The sequence below is a fragment of the Lissotriton helveticus genome, chromosome 8, assembly GCF_964261635.1.
Source record: "Lissotriton helveticus chromosome 8, aLisHel1.1, whole genome shotgun sequence".
In the NCBI taxonomy this organism is placed as follows: domain Eukaryota; kingdom Metazoa; phylum Chordata; class Amphibia; order Caudata; family Salamandridae; genus Lissotriton; species Lissotriton helveticus.
The window spans coordinates 947,502,949-947,520,645 of record NC_136069.1 but is presented as its reverse complement, the minus strand read 5'-3'; positions in this window follow the sequence as shown (position 1 = coordinate 947,520,645).

The window sequence follows — 17,697 nt, the reverse complement described above, 5'->3', positions numbered from 1 at the left end:
CGTTGCTGAGACATATTTTCTATAGGGGCGCTGGATCAATTCTTTGGTAGCAGAGTTCGGTTGCTATGGTAACTGACATGTTACATGGTAGTTACATAGGATCTATGACTAAAACATGTTAAGTTTGTCAAGTTGTTATATGTAGTCGAAAGGATTTTTCCAGCAGTGTGAAAATTCCTAGTTGTGCCGGCATATGAGTAGTGTGACAGGTGAAGTTGCACAGTGCATTTGTTTTGTTTCAAAATAATGGTATTGTTATATATCACTAGTGTTGTTGACGTACAGCACAAGTTTAGGGATTTCAGGTGTGCTAGGTAGTATGTATAGTGAGGATTGTCTATGAAATTGTAGCTTTCGAGTGTAGGGACTTGGAGCCTGTTTTAAAACTCACTGCGAAAAGATTAGTAGAATTTATCCAAACTTGAGTGAAGAGGAAGGTAACGTTGTTTATTTTACTGGCAAATGGGGATTCCTATGGTTGGTTAAAGTCCTACCAGGATTTCATGTATGTATGGTTAGGGATACTTTCCGTTTGAAAGTGCGTAAATGATTTTGTAATTCCGTTCGAGTCAAACTTTGAAATGTTATTTTATGTACATTCCGAGGGAAACGAGTTCGTTATTACCTGTTAGAAGGGTAGAGTAAAGCTTACTTTATCAACGATTGAATATTCTGTGCGAATAGGGTCGTCTATTCCGCGCAAAAGAATACTTGGATGACTGAAAAGCTATCATTTTATTTTAGCGAAACAGACAAATGGTTTGTTTTTCTGTCGTTATTAATTGAAATTCATTAAAAAAAGTTTTCTTAAAATGGCGCTGTGAAAATATTTTGTAAAGGAGGGGTGAGTTCTAGGAGCGAGAGACGAGAAGCTGCAGCGGCAGTGTACGTCACAGGGTCCGCGCTGTGATTGGCTAACATACGTCACAGCTAGCGCACTGATTGGTTCACGTGACTAAGTCAAGCTGTCAGCTGATTGGCTTATCCTGAAAACAGCAATTCTATTGGTTGAGCAAGGTGGTGACGTAGCTTAACCTGATTGGCTTGTTGGTGAGTTTCGCGCATGGTTTGGCTGGTTTTACGGAACAACCAGGAAACGTTTACGATCATTTAGAATTAAGCGGATTTGATTAAAAACATGAGTTATTACTACAAGAAAGAGGAAAAGAAGCTTACATGGTTTCAGAAATTGAAGAATATATTTAAACCTGATAAGAAAATTGAAACGCGAGGTGGAAAATGACTTCATAAGTATAAAACACCTGCAGCCTATATGGAAGGTGAATATGGTTATCATACTTGCCTTTGGTTTGATAATTGGATGGAATATACCAAAAATCATGGTGTATTAGCATGGCCGGAAGATGGATCATTTAATATGAGGGTTTTGAAAAATTTAAGAGTAAAAATGATGGCTCTTGTACCGAAGCCTAGACCTACACAATTTGAAGCTTTAGTTGAATGGGAGGATGAGATGTTTGAACTTTAACGGGAAACCAGAGGTGTGACAAGAGGTCCAACATTAGACATTATTAGAGAAACTCATGAAGATAGAATGCGTCGATGGAGACGTGCGGACATGTGTGATGGTTTGTACCCAGTAAGAGTGATGATTACTGAAATACCAGGTCAAAAGAACACCCAAAAGAAAAATAATATTGAAGAAAGTGAATCAGAAGATCCAGTCTCAGAAGAAATTTATATTACAAATCAGAAACAGACTCCTTTTAAACCAGCTTGTACATGGTCTACCCCGATGGTTTCTCCAGGAACCACTCCAAGTGCGCCACCTCTTAATGAGGAATCACCCAGATTATACCCGAATAATACAGAAACTCCCGAAAGAGTAGAAACGAGAACTAATTCTAGTGTATTTGGTGAAAATAGAAATTTTTCTGAAACCCCAGTTTTGAGAAATGAGACTTCCAGAAATCTAATGAGAACAGGAGGAGGTGAGGAAACTCCAAGTACTTCTGAATATTTACGATCAAAAGAAGAATGAATACGACAGTTGACTAAAGGCATGGAAGCAGTAACAGTACCAGTAACGATTGGTCCTGTTCAACCAGTATTTGATCAAGGAGAAATTAGATATCCAGGTTTAACTATTCTATTAAATGCAGAAATTCAGAAAGTGGCTGAAAAATTTTACTCAGATTTATCTGAAATGCACCGAGAGAAAACAATGATGCCTGATTTAACTTATAATCAAAATTCAGCATGTAGAACTCCAGCTGGTGCAGAATCTGATACTGAAACTCCAGAAAAGAGTGCTGATAAAATAGATTTAACAACCCCAAAACTTGATGTCGCAAGATTAAAGGCAGACTTAGAGAAATTAATTATTGGCACAATTGGACCTGACAATTTAAAGCATTATCAAGATGATGAATTATTATTTATTTGTAAAAGTATTCAATGGAAAACGAAAAATAAATATGAACAGTTAGAAGAATTAGCTGCTGAATTAGAGGTTGATTTGAGCAAACAGAAGAATTTGGGAAAACATTACAGAATAGAATTTTCTGAAAAGGACATTGAAAACTTCAATTCATTGGGAAGAATATTGCATATAAAAGATTTGATTGTGTATATAAAAAGATTAGGAGATTTAAGTAAATGGAGAGTGAAATGGACAAAGAAAAGAGAGGAAGAAAGAAGAGAAAGGGGTATGGTAGCTAATCAGTATCCAATGAGAGAAATAGCAGGAGGTGGATATGTGCATGTTCCTTGGACAAGACAGGACATTTTATTGTTCACAAATTATTTTCCTCGGCTGAGAGAAAAGCCTGTGGAATGGTATCGACAGGTGGATAGATTCATTAAGGTTTCAAAAGTTCTGTGGATTGATCTTGATGGATTCTTTGACATTGTTGTCCCATCAGATCTTTGGACAGAATGTAAAATTTCTGTAAGTTGGCCAAAAGTAGAACCTGCTCGAGATGCTATAATAGATGCTCCATCATCAGAAGTTATAGGTCTCTATGATAAAGTAATTTACTGGTTGAAAAACAAGATTCCCCCGAAAGAAGTTGATTAGGTTAAAATAGACAGAACAAATCAAGAACCAAAAGAATCAGTACATTCATTTTATGAAAGATTACTGCTAGTATTTAAACAATACAGTGGCTATGAAAAATTAAGTGAAAAGGACATGAGCCACTTCATATACAGGTTTGTTTATGGCTTGAGACCTGAAATTGGTGAGATGATTAGAAACGGAATTGTTGGTTGGCAATCACTCTCAGTTGATGACATTCTCAGGAAAGCAAAATACTGCAGTGATGAGATAGATGCAAAGCAAAAAAAGCTTAAAGAAAAGGCAATGTGGGCACAGGTGAAGGTTGCTGAACAGCAAATAGCAACTCTAGAAAATAAAAATATCAATGTTAATCAGAATCAGAATCAAGGTAAATTTAAGGGTAATTATAATAAGCCAAAATTCAATGTTAATATTGAAGAGTTGAAACAAAAGCTCCCTTGTTTTAATTGCGGCGAAATTGGACACTGGAAGCGTGAATGTAAAAATCCGCCCAGAAATTTTTAAAATGCATCATTAAATCCACAGATGCAGAATGATGTAAATCTGCAGCAACAGCTACAGCGACAGTTAAATGAAATAAATCTGCAGCAACAGCTACAGCGACAGGTAGTGAATCAGCAGAGTCAGATTCCACAACCGCCACTTCCAAATTGTGTGAATGTGCAGAGGTTCAATACAGAAACGGGATTCTGCGGAGGTGATCAGGTAAACAGATTGCAAAGAGTGAATGTGCCAAATGTTTCTCAACAATTTTTGCTGACAGAAAATGGAGGAAGTGGTTCTGAGGATTACTTATGACGGTGCCTGAGAGAGGAGGAAGAGTGTGTGCTTGGAGCCACTCTTGAGGTAGACCAGTCTGGTCCATCTGTAAATGGTAAAGTGAATGATGTAGAAATCACTTTTCTTATGGACACTGGTGCTACCCGCTCTACTGTTATATCAGTGGAAATAGAAAACCTGCCTCTCTCTGGTGACACCATCCAAGTAGTTGCAAAAAACAGTAGTTGGCGTAGCTAATCAACAAATTAAAATAGGTTTAACAGAGCCTGTCAAAATTGAAATTGGTAAATTTAAAGACAAGCATAGATTTGTAGTTTGTAACAGCAGTCCTGTGAACTTGCTAGGAAGGGACATCCTTTGCAAAATGAACTGCAAAATATATTGCTCACCGTTGTTACCGCGCCAACCAGACAGGAGGAGGCATCGCCATCATCCACAGGAACACCATCCGCATCGCGACCAACACCGACGACACCCTCGCACCCGCCGAACACCTGCACTTCCAGATCCACGTCAACCCCAAGACCACCCTCAGAGGCACCCTCATCTACAGACCCCCTGGACCACGCACACAATTCAGCGAGGACATCGCCGACTTCGTCAGCCCGCACGCCCTCCCCTCCGCTGACTACATCCTCCTCGGGGACCTCAACTTCCACCTGGAGAACAACAACGACCGCAACACCACCACCCTGCTGGACAACCTCGCCAACCTCGGACTCAAGCAACTGGTGACCACCCCCACACACTACGCCGGACACACACTCGACCCGATCTTCTCTTCCAGCAAGGACATCGCCTTCAGCCACGCCACGGGACTCCACTGGACGGACCACAGCTGCGTCCACTTCAGCTTCAGAAGGACCACGCTCCACCATCACCAGCAAAAGGCTCCCCGCAGAAGCTGGAACAAGATCACTGCAGACCAGCTCGCGACTTCCCTGAGCAAGAACCCCCCCACCAGCACAACTAACCCCAGCCAAGCAGCCACCAACCTCACGAAATGGATCAGCGACTGCGCAGACGACCTCGCCCCGCTGAAGACCCCGCCGAGCAGACCCGGCAGCAAGAAAGCCCCATGGTTTAACGACGAACTCAAGAGCTCCAAGAAGAACTGCAGAGCACTCGAGAAAACCTGGCGCAGAGACCCAACACCGGACAACATGACTGCCCTCAAGCTCGCCACCCGAAAACACCACCAGCTGATCCACGCCACCAAGAAAACCGCATTCAAGGAACGACTGGACAACAACGCACACAACAGCAAGGAACTCTTCAACATCGTGAAAGAGCTCTCCAACCCCAACGCCGGAAACAACGACATCACCCCCTCGCAAGACCTCTGCAACTCCCTCGCCTCCTACTTCCACAACAAGATCGCGGACATACACAACAGCTTCAGCACTCAACCGACGCACGCCACGACCGAACCACCGCCCCCCCCCACCACCCTCCGCGCCTGGACCCCGATCAGCACCGAAGACACCATCCGCACGATGAACTCCATCCACTCCGGATCTCCGACAGACCCCTGCCCTCACCACGTCTTCAACAAGGCCGACGCTGTCATCGCACCCCACCTGCGGGACATCATCAACACCTCCTTCGACATCGCCACCTTCCCGGAGAGCTGGAAGCACGCCGAACTCAGCGCTCTACTCAAGAAACCATCAGCAGACCCAACCGACCTCAAGAACTACCGCCCCATCTCGCTGCTCCCGTTTCCGGCCAAAGTCATCGAGAAGACCGTCAACAAGCAACTGGCCGCCTTCCTCGAGACGAACGGCTCCCTCGACCTCTCGCAGTCTGGCTTCCGGACTGTCTTTACATCTGACACCCGATAACGTGGAATTGTTATGCGAAACACTTTGTGGAGAGCCTAAAAGAAAGAAGCATAAGTCACTTTCAGCTTCAGAGACTCTGCTATTATATATTGGGGTGATTGAGATAAAGGAATTAAGGCTTTATAATATACCATGAATTTCCTTGCTTAAAAATATTGGGCTTCTGTTGAACCATCAGAATAGGGTTTTGTATATAAATGTGTATAACAAGAAAGGCAAATGTATATATATGAGTTGAAAAAGGTGAAAAAATAATCAAAAAGCTTTTGTGAAAAAAGTGTTGGTTTACTAAAAATTATATTAACCAACTTTTCCTGTTTGTGTTATTTTGTAAAATTTGTCTTGATAGCTACCAGATGAATAGATTTGAAATTAGAGATTCATTGTATAAGTAAGTAAAAGACAGAAGACAGATAATTTATAGTATTTGGTTCTCCTAGAAGTAATCTTTATAACAATACCATAGGCATCATTGTATTTAGTTTGTTCCGGACCAACCACAGCACCGAGACCGCCCTGATCGCAGCTACCTATGACATCCGAGCCCTGCTCGACAACGGAGAAACAGCGGCCCTCATCCTCCTGGACCTCTCCGCGGCCTTCGACACTGTCTGCCACCGTACCCTAGTACAGCGCCTCAGAAACGTCGGAATTTAGGAGAAGGCACTGGAATGGATCACCTCCTTCCTCGCCGAAGGACACAGAGAGTCCGCCTCCCCCGTTCAGATCGGAGGCCACCGAAGTCATCTGCGGCGTTCCTCAAGGCTCCTCGCTCAGTCCAACCCTCTTCAACGTCTACATGAGCCCCCTCGCAGCCATCACACGCCAGCACAACCTGAACATCATCTCCTACGCCGATGACACCCAGCTGATCCTCTCCCTCACTAACGACCCCGCCACCGCCAGAGCCAACCTGCACGAAGGGATGACAGACGTAGCCAACTGGATGTCGAACAGCCGCCTGAAACTGAACTCGGACAAGACGGAAGTCCTCATCCTGGGATCCTCACCCTCCGCCTGGGACGACTCCTGGTGGCCCCCCGCCCTGGGCAGCGCACCCAAACCAACTGACCACGCACGCAACCTGGGCTTCATCCTGGACTCCTCCCTCTCCATGACCAGACAAGTCAACGCCGTCTCCTCGTCGTGCTTCAACATCCTGCGCATGCTACGCAAGATCTTCCGATGGATCCCCACCGAGACCAGGAAGACGGTCACCCAGGCCCTCGTCACCAGCCGTCTGGACTACGGCAACTCCCTCTACGCCGGAACCACCGCCAAACTCCAGAAAAGACTCCAGCGGATCCAGAACACCTCAGCACGACTCATCCTGGACATCCCCCGCCGCAGCCACATCTCCGGACACCTGAGAGACCTGCACTGGCTCCCGGTCAACAAGAGAATCACCTTCCGGCTCCTCACCCACGCACACAAAGCCCTACACAACCAAGGACCAGGATACCTCAACAGCCGCCTCAACTTCTACGCCCCCAAACGCCAGCTTCGATCGACCAGCCACGCCCTCGCCGCCGTCCCCCGCATCCGAAGAGCCACCACAGGAGGAAGGTCCTTCTCCTACCTGGCCGCCAAGACTTGGAACTCCCTTCCGACCCACCTCCGCCTGACCCAAGACCACCTCGCCTTCAGGAAGCAGCTCAAGACCTGGCTGTTCGAGCAGTAGCGGACCCCCTCCCCCCAGCGCCTTGAGACCCTCCGGGTGAGTAGTGCGCTATATAAATGCTTTGATTGATTGATTGATTGATTGAGCTTCAAACACTAGAAGAAGATGGGCTGTATAAATTAACGATGTTAATGGTTGAAGCAGAAGAAAGTAAATTATTTCCTGCATTTGATAAAGATAATCTACCTGACGAACCTAAAAAGACAGTCAAAGCTGAAATTTGGGATTTGTCAGGAAGTGAGATGGGTTTGATAAAAAATGTAGACCCAGTTAAAATTACAGTGAAACAAGGAGTAGATTTTCCAAACATTCCTCAATATAAAATGAAAGCAGAAACTGTTGAAGGTGTCATACCTGTAATTGACAAATTAATAAAACAAGGTGTTCTAAAAGAAATTGAAAGCAGTCCTTGTAAGTCACCGATTATGGGGATCAAAAAGCCAAACGGAACTTACAGGATAGTTCAAGATCTGAGAAAGGTTAATCAGATAGTTTTTCCATGTTGCCCAGTTGTTCCAAATCCAGCGGTGATTCTTTATCAGATTCCGCATAATGCAGAATGGTATACAGTTATTGACCTTTGCAATGCATTCTTTACTGTTCCATTGCATCCAGATAGTCAGCAAATGTTTGCGTTCAGGTTCCAGGATCGCATCTTAGCATGGTGTCGTATCCCTCAAGGGTGTACAGAGAGTCCATCTATCTTTAATCAGTTGCTAAAGAAATCCTTGGAGAATCTAGATTTACCTGGAAAATCAACATTAGTTCAATACATAGATGACCTCCTTGTTGCAGCAAAAACCTGAGATAATTGTGTTACAGATACTATTACTCTTTTGAATCACCTGGCAGATGAGGGACATAAAGTGTCTCCTACAAAATTACAGTTTTGCAAACAAGAAGTAAAATATCTTGGTCACAGAATTGCAAAAGGAATCAGACAAGTGACAATTGAGAGAATAAAAATGATTCAAGGAATGCAACCTCCAAAAACACAGAGACAGGTCAGAAGGTTTCTAGGAATGGTTGGTTTTTGTCGCCAATGGATTAGTGGATTTTCAGTAATCGCAAAACCACTGCAAAGATTAACAAAAGCAGATATAAAAGACCCAATTGTTCTTACAGAAATTGAAATGGAAGCTTTTGAAAAGTTAAAAAGAAGCTTGTGTGAAGCTCCAGCTCTGGGCATGCCAGACTATGAAAAAGAGTTTGAGTTGTACTGCAGTGAAAGAGAAGGATGTGAATTGTCAGTTTTAATTCAGAGACATGGGAAACTGAGAAAGCCAATAGCATACTTCTCAGCAGTGCTTGATCCTGTTGCAAAAGCATTACCAGGCTGCTTAAAAGCAGTAGCTGCAACAAGTGTGAGCCTTGAGCAAAGTGAGGGAATTATAATGGGATTTCCTGTAAAAGTCTATGTACCTCATTCTGTTGAAATTCTTCTTACCAGAAGTAAAACACAGCATTTGACAAGTAACAGGCTTACCAAATACGAAAAAGTTATTCTGGGATTAGATAACGTCTCGATAGCAAGGTGTGTGAATTTAAATCCTTCCACATTATTGCCTGATGGTACTGTAACAGAAATCAGAAATGAAAATGACATTGATCACGAGTGCTTGGATGTTTTAGAATATTGCACCACGCCTAGGCAGGACATTAAAGATGTTCCTTTGCCTGAGTCAGATTTCGTTTATTTTGTTGATGGTTCATGTTTGAGAACAAATGAAGGTTTTCTGAGAGCAGCATATTCTGTCTGCACAGTTGCAAGTGTGGTTGAAGCTTCATGTCTCGAAGGAATTCGTTCAGCTCAAGTAGCAGAATTGATTGCTTTGATTCGTGCTTGTGAAAGAGCAAAAGCGTTAAAAATCACCATAGTGACTGACAGCCAATATGGATACGGTGTTGTCCATGACTATGGTCAGCTCTGGTGTCAAAGAGGTTATTTAACTTCTGCGGGAACACCCATCAGAAATGCAAAATTGATCAAGAGATTGATTGATGGCATTCAGTTACCAGAGAAAATTGCTGTCGTGAAATGTGCAGCTCATAAAAAGGGTGAGGATTATATCACAAAAGGAAATGCCTATGCAGACGAGATTGCAAAGTACTGTGCGAAAAACAATTTTTCAATCAATCGGGAAAAAGACAATGAACATGTTTTGAATTCACTCATGCTAACATCTGTAGTTGAGACATGGCAAGGAGTAAAAGATTTACAAGATGAGGCAAATGATGAGGAAAAAGACACTTGGTTAAAAGCAGGTTGCAGACAGCGAGAAGAAGATGAGATTTGGGTTTACAAAGATGACAGACCAGTTTTGCCAAATAGCATGATTGCTGACATGGCTAGAATGTATCATGGTCAAGGACATATAGGAAGAGATTCCATGATAAGGCTCTTCAGACCGACTTGGTATAACCCAAAATTCAGAATAATTGCAGAATCTTTTTGTCAGAGGTGTTTAATTTGTCAGCAAATGAACCCAAACAGAAAAACAGTTGTGAGCATGGGAACCATAGGACGGGAGGGTGGTCCTTTCACCAGGTTGCAAATGGATTTCATTGACATGCCACCCCATAACAAGCTAAGATATGTCCTTGTGATAATCTGTTTGTTTTCAAGGTGGGTTGAAGCGTTCCCAACACGTCATAATGATTCAGTTACTGTTGCAAAATTGCTTTTAAGGGAGATCCTACCAAGGTACGGTTTTCCGGTGACTGTGGAAACTGATCGTGGAACACATTTTGAAAACAGACTATTACAAATGATTTGTGAAGCATTGAACATAAAACAAAAGTTGCACTGTGCCTACAGACCAGAAGCATCAGGTGTTGTAGAGCAAGTGAATGGAACTATTAAAAATAGAATAGGTAAAATGTGTCTAGCTACAGGAATGAAGTGGACTGATGCACTTCCACTTGTTTTGATGTCTCTAAGAAGTACTTCTGATAAAAAGACAGGTTTAAGCCCACACGATATTGTTATGGGCAGAGTCATGAGACAAGCATTTATACCAGTAGGGAAATTGATGAGTATAAATGATAGCGTCATTTTGGAATACTGCAGGAACCTTTCTGACGTCGTGACTTCTGTGTTCCATCAGGTGGGAACCGAAGTGTTAACGAGAGAAAAGGAGCAAGCTCATGATCTGTTACCAGGAGACTGGGTAAGAACAAAAGTTCACAGAAGAAGAACCTGTCTAGTACCCAGGTGGCAGAAAGCAAGGCAGGTGATTCTTGTCACAACAAATGCAGTAAAGTGCAGGGGTTTGAAAAGGTGGATTCATGCAAGTCACACCATTCGTGTACCTCCACCTGAAATTCCTGACGAAGGTGACACTACTACTGATTCAGATTCTGAAGAAGAACCTGAGAGAAGTCCAGATCCTGAAGATCAACAGGAAAGTCGACATCTGGAGAGTTCAATTGCGAATGAGGCTTTGAATGAAAATTCTGAAGAAATTGTGGTAATAGACTCTGAAAATGAAGATCTGTTAGAAAAAGAAACAGAAAAAGAGTCTGATCAAGTTGTGATTCAAGACCAGGAGAGTATTGAAAAGCAGAACAGGAGCTCTGAAAGCAGGAACAGGAAATCTGAAACTGGGAAGTTGGAGGTAATTGTAGAAGAAGAAGAAGACAAATTACCAAGTACCATCTCTAAGGATGATGTTCCTAACAGAGTGAAGCTGCCGAGTAAAGAAAGTCCTAAGTACAAATTCGAAATCTCAGATACAGAATCTGAAGAGAGTGATGAAGATTCTGAAATAAGAAAATTCAGAAAGAGAGCTTGGAGAGCAGAGTGTAATGTGACTGAGCCAAAGAAGAAATTACCAAGAAAAGGTGATAACTGGCCAAGAGAAAATGAAAGTTTAAAATTCAAATTGGTGAACAGATCAAAAGAACAGGTGAATGATGTGTCAAGTCAAAAAGGTGATCCTGAAAAGAAAAGTGAAGCAGGAAAGAAAATAGAAGTCATTAGTAGTAGGGCAAAGAGAGTTGTAAAACCAAACCAGAAGTACAAGTCCCCTGAGTGGACGTACATAATCATCCCACCTGTGGTGGAGGTGAACAGTAGTAGTCAGGAAGAGTTAGATGACGCAAGTGAGAACGATTGAAATGTCTTCTGTAAAAGTTTGAGGTTTTGTTTTTGGCATAAGGCTGAAGAAATTGTGTTAGGTGACACAAGGTCGAAGAAATTGTGTTAGCTGGAAAAACACATTGATGTAAGACGCAAGGTCGAAGGAAAGCTGTTAGAAAGTGGGGTTTTCTTTAAAAAAAAAAGAAAAAAATTTAAATAGGGGGGTATTATAAATTTTTGAAATTTTAGAAATGTTACATTTTTGATTTTTGTTTTCTTTGTAAGGCTTTGTTATCAGAGTGAAAATGCCTTATACTTATACTAATACCAACTCTAGATGTTCTATCTTAAAGAGATGCTGTAAAATGTCTTTAATTTGTTTGATTCTAATAATCTTGCTTTGGTTAATTTTAGCTGTCATCTTCCCTTTTGGAGTTGACAAGGAAGTGTACAAGGCTAATATGACGAGTAAAGCTACAGTTAAACAAGATAAACATAGTGCAGCAGGCAAAACTAACAGAGTTATTGATCACAAACCAGAGATCCACCAAGATAGATCTGTTGGCGATTTTTCTAACAATACTTTTTCAAGGCTTCTAGCTGAGTATGTTAAAGTGATGGAAGTCAAAGACTGCTATATCTGTGTAAAATTGCCCGCTTCTGTTTCAGAGGGAGTGACCTATAATATGCTTCCTCTTACTTATGGCATAACCTGCAGTGTGATAGCTAGTTTATTTGATCAGACTGGTCGTTTAGAATACTACTATTCGAACCACGATGAAATCTTTGCAAACTTGAAAATTGACAAAAGCTTAAATAAGCATAAACATGCTAAACAGATGAGGGAATTTTTCATTGTAACTAATGAACTCACCTATGAGTACGCTTTTAAAAACAATTTAACTTGTAAGTTGAGAACTGAGGAAAAGTCTTTCCTGAATTTAATTGAAGAGAGAAGGGCAATTTATAAAAGAAACGAAATGCTTAAGCCAACTAAATCAAAGTTTTGGCAGATAGAGGACGAAAAGCTTAATGGTAGATCTTTTGAAAATGTTGCTATTCACATAGATAAACCTGTTAGTGGGAAATTTTGTATTAGGAGAGATAATACGCTGTTTGACAATTACTTTGTGGGTGCCAGTCAGTGTGAGGACTTGTTGGAGCACGTAAGGATAACAGGCTTAAATGACTTTTTCCTTTTAGGTGGAGCAAGTTTTAGACAGGGAAGATAGGGCTTACGTGATGGAAACTGTTTATTCTTCTTTAATCATGCTAATTGATTTCGTTTGAAATTGTCAGTCTAATTTGCTATTCCTCAATTAAAAGCTGCTAATTTTATGCTAATAAAGAGAATCTTTAAAAAATGCATTTTCTTCGAAAAAATAGTTAATAAATAAGATTTTTGAAACGACAAGCTGGTCTTGTTTATTGATGGTCTTGTTACCATCAGTTGATCCATTTGCCTAAGTGACTTAATTAAATGATAAGAAATTCAAAATCCATGGTAAAATCGTTATACTGCAGTTGTATATAAATGTGTAAATAATTTGTGAATAGGTTTAATTAATTAGGTCACATGATTCAGTTGCCCAAAATATGTCCCGTTAGTTTATGGGCCTTGTGAGTGTTTTATGATTAATGGTGAGTATTGTGGAGTTGGGTAGCGTTGCTGAGACATATTTTCTATAGGGGCGCTGGATTAGCGGCCATCTTAAGTGCATGAATTGTCCGTGTTATGTAACGCGCACCATTCTTCAAGACTACAACGTGATCCACGTCACAATCAAGCCGTCACTGACGAACCCCACAAGGCGATCGGCAGATATCTGTTATAAATCTAAAATGACCAGACTGCAACATAAGCGCTTTCAATAAAAAGCGCAAGAAACGTTTAAAAAGGAGTTCCTACAGTGGAAAACAACGCTGATTGGCACAGCACGAAGCACAAAGGTATCTCCCCCACTTTATTATAAGGTAACAGCCGCTCTCAACACCAGTTTAACCAACACGACTTCTACCATAATCATTCTGACCCCCGTACTAGAGCACACTACTCATACAATAGATTGTAAAAAATGGCTACAGGTTATTTGTTAAATTTGGGTCCACCTGCATCATTCCTAGCAGGGGGAGTTGAACCCCCAATCAAATGGAAAGAATGGAGCGAACATTTCACAAACTTTATAGAAACAATAGAAGATGAGGAAGAATTAAAGGCAGAACGTAAATACAAACTTTTGATGCACTGTTTGGGCGCAGGTGGAATAAAGGTTTTCAAAGGGATGAACAAGAAACTGAGGGCTCCAGATGAGGGGGATGTTTATACAAATGCTATAGATGATCTAAATAGCTATTACAATCCCACAGTATGTGTAGGAGTGGATAGGTACAGGTTATTCCATAGGAAGCAGGGCCAGAATGAGTCTGTAGATGACTACGTCGCGGCATTAAAGAACCTAGCCATTACATGCCGATTTGCTGATTTACACGATGAATTCATCCGGGACCAAATTGTAATGCAGGGCTCCATTGCTGACATTCAAGACAACTTATGGGCCAAGGGGGAGTATCCACTACAAAATGTAATAGATATAGTAAGAAGGGCGGAACTGACTGGCAGATGCGCTAAAGCCGTAATAGCAGAGAGTAAAGAAAGGAAAGAGGAGACTATTGTTGCCAGAGTGGGAGTGAGAAAACCCAAGGAAGGCAGATCCTTCTACAGAGATAAACCCAAAACTTACCCTAAATTTGAAAAAGAGAGCAACATCAACCGAAAATGTTACAGATGCGGCAGCTCAAATCATTTAGCCAATGATCGCAATTGCCCGGCCAAAAAACACAGAAGCTCCTTTTGTGGTGTCGTAGGCCATTTCCAAAAGGTATGCCACAAAAGATCACCCGAAACTGTGAAATATATTGAGAATGAGAATGATACGAGTTCAAATTTCTCAGATGAGGATGAAATGAACATGTTTGTACTCAACATCGACGATGTCTGTGTTTTAGATGTAGAAGGAAATGAGGGGTCAGTCGAGAAAAAAACAATGTGTGATATGTGCATTGGTGGTATAAATGTGTCTATTGTAGTGGACTCAGGCTCACCATATACCATCATAAACGCAAAAGTATGGAAAGAGAAGTTTCTTGCCAAACTGGGTGAACAGTTGGAACCCCCAGACATCACAATGAAAACATTCACCGGTGAGCCCATCGTCTTGCATGGTTTTAGGAGACTTAAATTCACATTCAAAGGGAGAGAAGCCCTGTGCAAACTTTAAATATAAAAGTCTGGTCCATCAGTACTGGGGTGGCTCCATCAGTACTGGGGTGGCTGGACCAATGGAAGCTAGGCATAGTTCTAAACCCTAACAGCGAAGAGCCAGTTCTTGTGGTTGAGAGTGAAGAAGAAATTGGCAAGGAGGTCAAACGCAGATTCCCCAAAGTGTTCACAGAATCAATTGGTCAGTTTGAAGGTTTTGAGCATAAAACTTGTGTTAAAAAGGGTGCCATCCCAGTGATACATAACGTTAGAAACATTCCATTCTCCCTTCGAGAAGGGGTAAAGGAACATTTGGAGAAATTACTGCAAGATGACTGTAGCCAGGAGGAGAAGCCAACCCACCAAAATAGCAGAGAGAGAGAATGGTGGACTGTACCTATCCCGTCGTCACCCTCTGTTCCTTCCCTACAGAGTGAATGGAATGAGAAGCACCACCCCTTATGGATGGCACCAGAAAAGGAGGACACTGAAGGTTCCTTTAACTGGGCGTATACACAAGAGGAGAGCCCGCCCCGTCCGGCGTATGCACAACCACACTGGCTAAAAGTGAGGAAGCACCGTGTTCGGCGTGTGGCGTCACCAAAGACCTTCGAGAGGCGAGAGGAGGAGTAGAGGACGCTACGGGAGGAGAGCGGGAGGAGCGGAGACTGGAAGACCGACCGGAGGGACGACTTGCAGCCAGAGAAGGTGTTGCTGAGCCAGGAGGCCAACGTTACCACATACCACCGAGCCACACTCCCGGAGGAGCTCCCGGAGGAGCGTGGCTAAGCGAGGTAAAGCAAAGGGTGTCAAGCATTTAAACAGCAGCCAGTTACTGTGGCAGGAACCTGTTTCAATATTATGAAGGGCCTGAGAAAATGTTTTGATCTGATACCACTCTCAGCTCGGAAAATGGTGGCAGTAGCGCTCATTACATCGCGACTTGACTACTGCAACAGCATCTATGCAGGGACAAATAGAACCGTAGGGCATAAGCTACAAATGGTACAACATGCAGCCGCTAGGCTGGTACTGAGATGGCATAGGAGGACATCGGCCACAGCGGCAATGGATGCCCTCCATTGGTTGCCGATACACAAGAGGGTGCTTTTCAAAATCCTCCTGATCACTTTTAGGGCCTATCACAGAAGAGGGCCCAGCTACATCCAGGCCATGTTTGAGCGATACAAACCTTCACGACATCTGAGATCATCAGAAGCTAACCTCCGTACCATCCCCACCTTTAGATTAAAGACTAGAGGAGGAAAGGCCTTGGCAGTCCTGGGCTCAAAGGCCTGGAATAAATTGCCTTTGCCTCTTCGGCAAATTACATCCGAAGCCGCTTTCAGAAAGACCTTAAAAACCTGGATATATAGCCTACCCGATACACTATGCAAGAGCTTAGTATAAAGCAATTTGCTCTCCCTGATGTACAGCTGATCTAGTGCTATTCCATGTATGCATAGCCACCTCAAAGCGCCAAGATGCTCCCTGGAGTGATAGTTTGCGCTATAGAAAAAACCCCTACATTGCAAGCTGGGTCGGGAGCCTGCAACCAAGCTCCCGTTTCCCTACCAAGGCCTGTAAATAGTCTTCCCCAACCTAAAATTTCCTGTCCCTTCCCTATCACACGCTTCCCTCACATACCTTACACCAAGGCACGCGAGGATAGTCCGGTGTATGACTCACGATGTGTGACTCACGAGCAGCGGTGACCCTTGCACCCCGGTTCCTTGGGCAATAGTGTGTACAAAAATAAAAGTCCTGACAACGGTCTATTTCTTTTTTTTCCCTATTCTACGGGAGAGGAGGAAGTTCGAATCAGAAGGAAGTTGAGTGGAGCCCACTCAACAGGAAAAGACCAACCCCGGAGAGTCCTTCACAACAGAAGCACCTCAATTGAGACTAATTTCTCTTCTCACTCCACTAAAGACCTTAAAGAAAGTTAATAAAAAGAAGAAAAAAAACTACTGTAATCATTTGGTCTCCAGTCACTTTCATACACAGCGCCACATTGGAGTCAGAAGTGGGATATCTATCTCAACGCTGACCCCTCAGGGATGGAGCAGGTGATACAACACCTTATCAAGGGACAGGATTGGCTAGAATGGGCAATAGAAAGGCAAATGTCATCTGCCCAAGCAGACCGCGAGATATTCAAAAGCACCATCACGGCCCAGATAGAGAGTCTACAGAAGACCATGCAGGATACCAGTCATACCCCACTTGTAGAACGCAGGGTATCTGTACCACACCCTTTGGGGGTCTCACTGCAAAAATACGTCAACGGAGATGACCCAGATGCCTTTCTGACACACTTTGAAAGGGCCGCATGTGCTTGCGGCTGGCCAGAGGAGAAATGGCCATTTTTCTTGCCACCGCTTTTGACCGGAGAGGCTCAAGCAGCCTACCAGGTCGCCAATGCTACTGGAAATACCCCCTACGGTGAAATAAAGGAGATAATTCTCGGTCATCTGGGTCTAGATGCCGAGGCATACAGTCAGATTTAGAAACGAAAAAGGTATCCCCGGAGAGAACCCCAAGACCTTGTTTTTCTGACTTAAAACATCCGCCGACAAATGGCTGAGACCAGCAAACAGCAGTAAGGAAGAAATCATGAACAGGATTTATTTGGAACAGTTCATTGAAGCCCTTCCTTATGGGACTCAAAGATGGCTGAAGCAACATTCGGGTCTCTCCCCAGAACAGGCTATCGAGATGGCAGCTAACTACTCCCGAGCCCAACCCCGGGCTCTACCTTGGGACAGTGAGAAATCTAGCAAGAACACCGTCAAATCTGAAAAAAGACCAAGGACGGGGGTAGACCCAGAGAAACCCAAACCATTCAGAGGCGAATCAGCTACACTAAAAGGTCCACAGTGTTTTGATTGTGGAGAATGGGGACATATTGCCCGATTATGTCGAAGACGGAAACCAGGGGAGGAGTCGATGGAGGTCGGGTACACCCCAATAGTAGTGATGTATGCGGCAGAGATGGGCCCCTCGTTC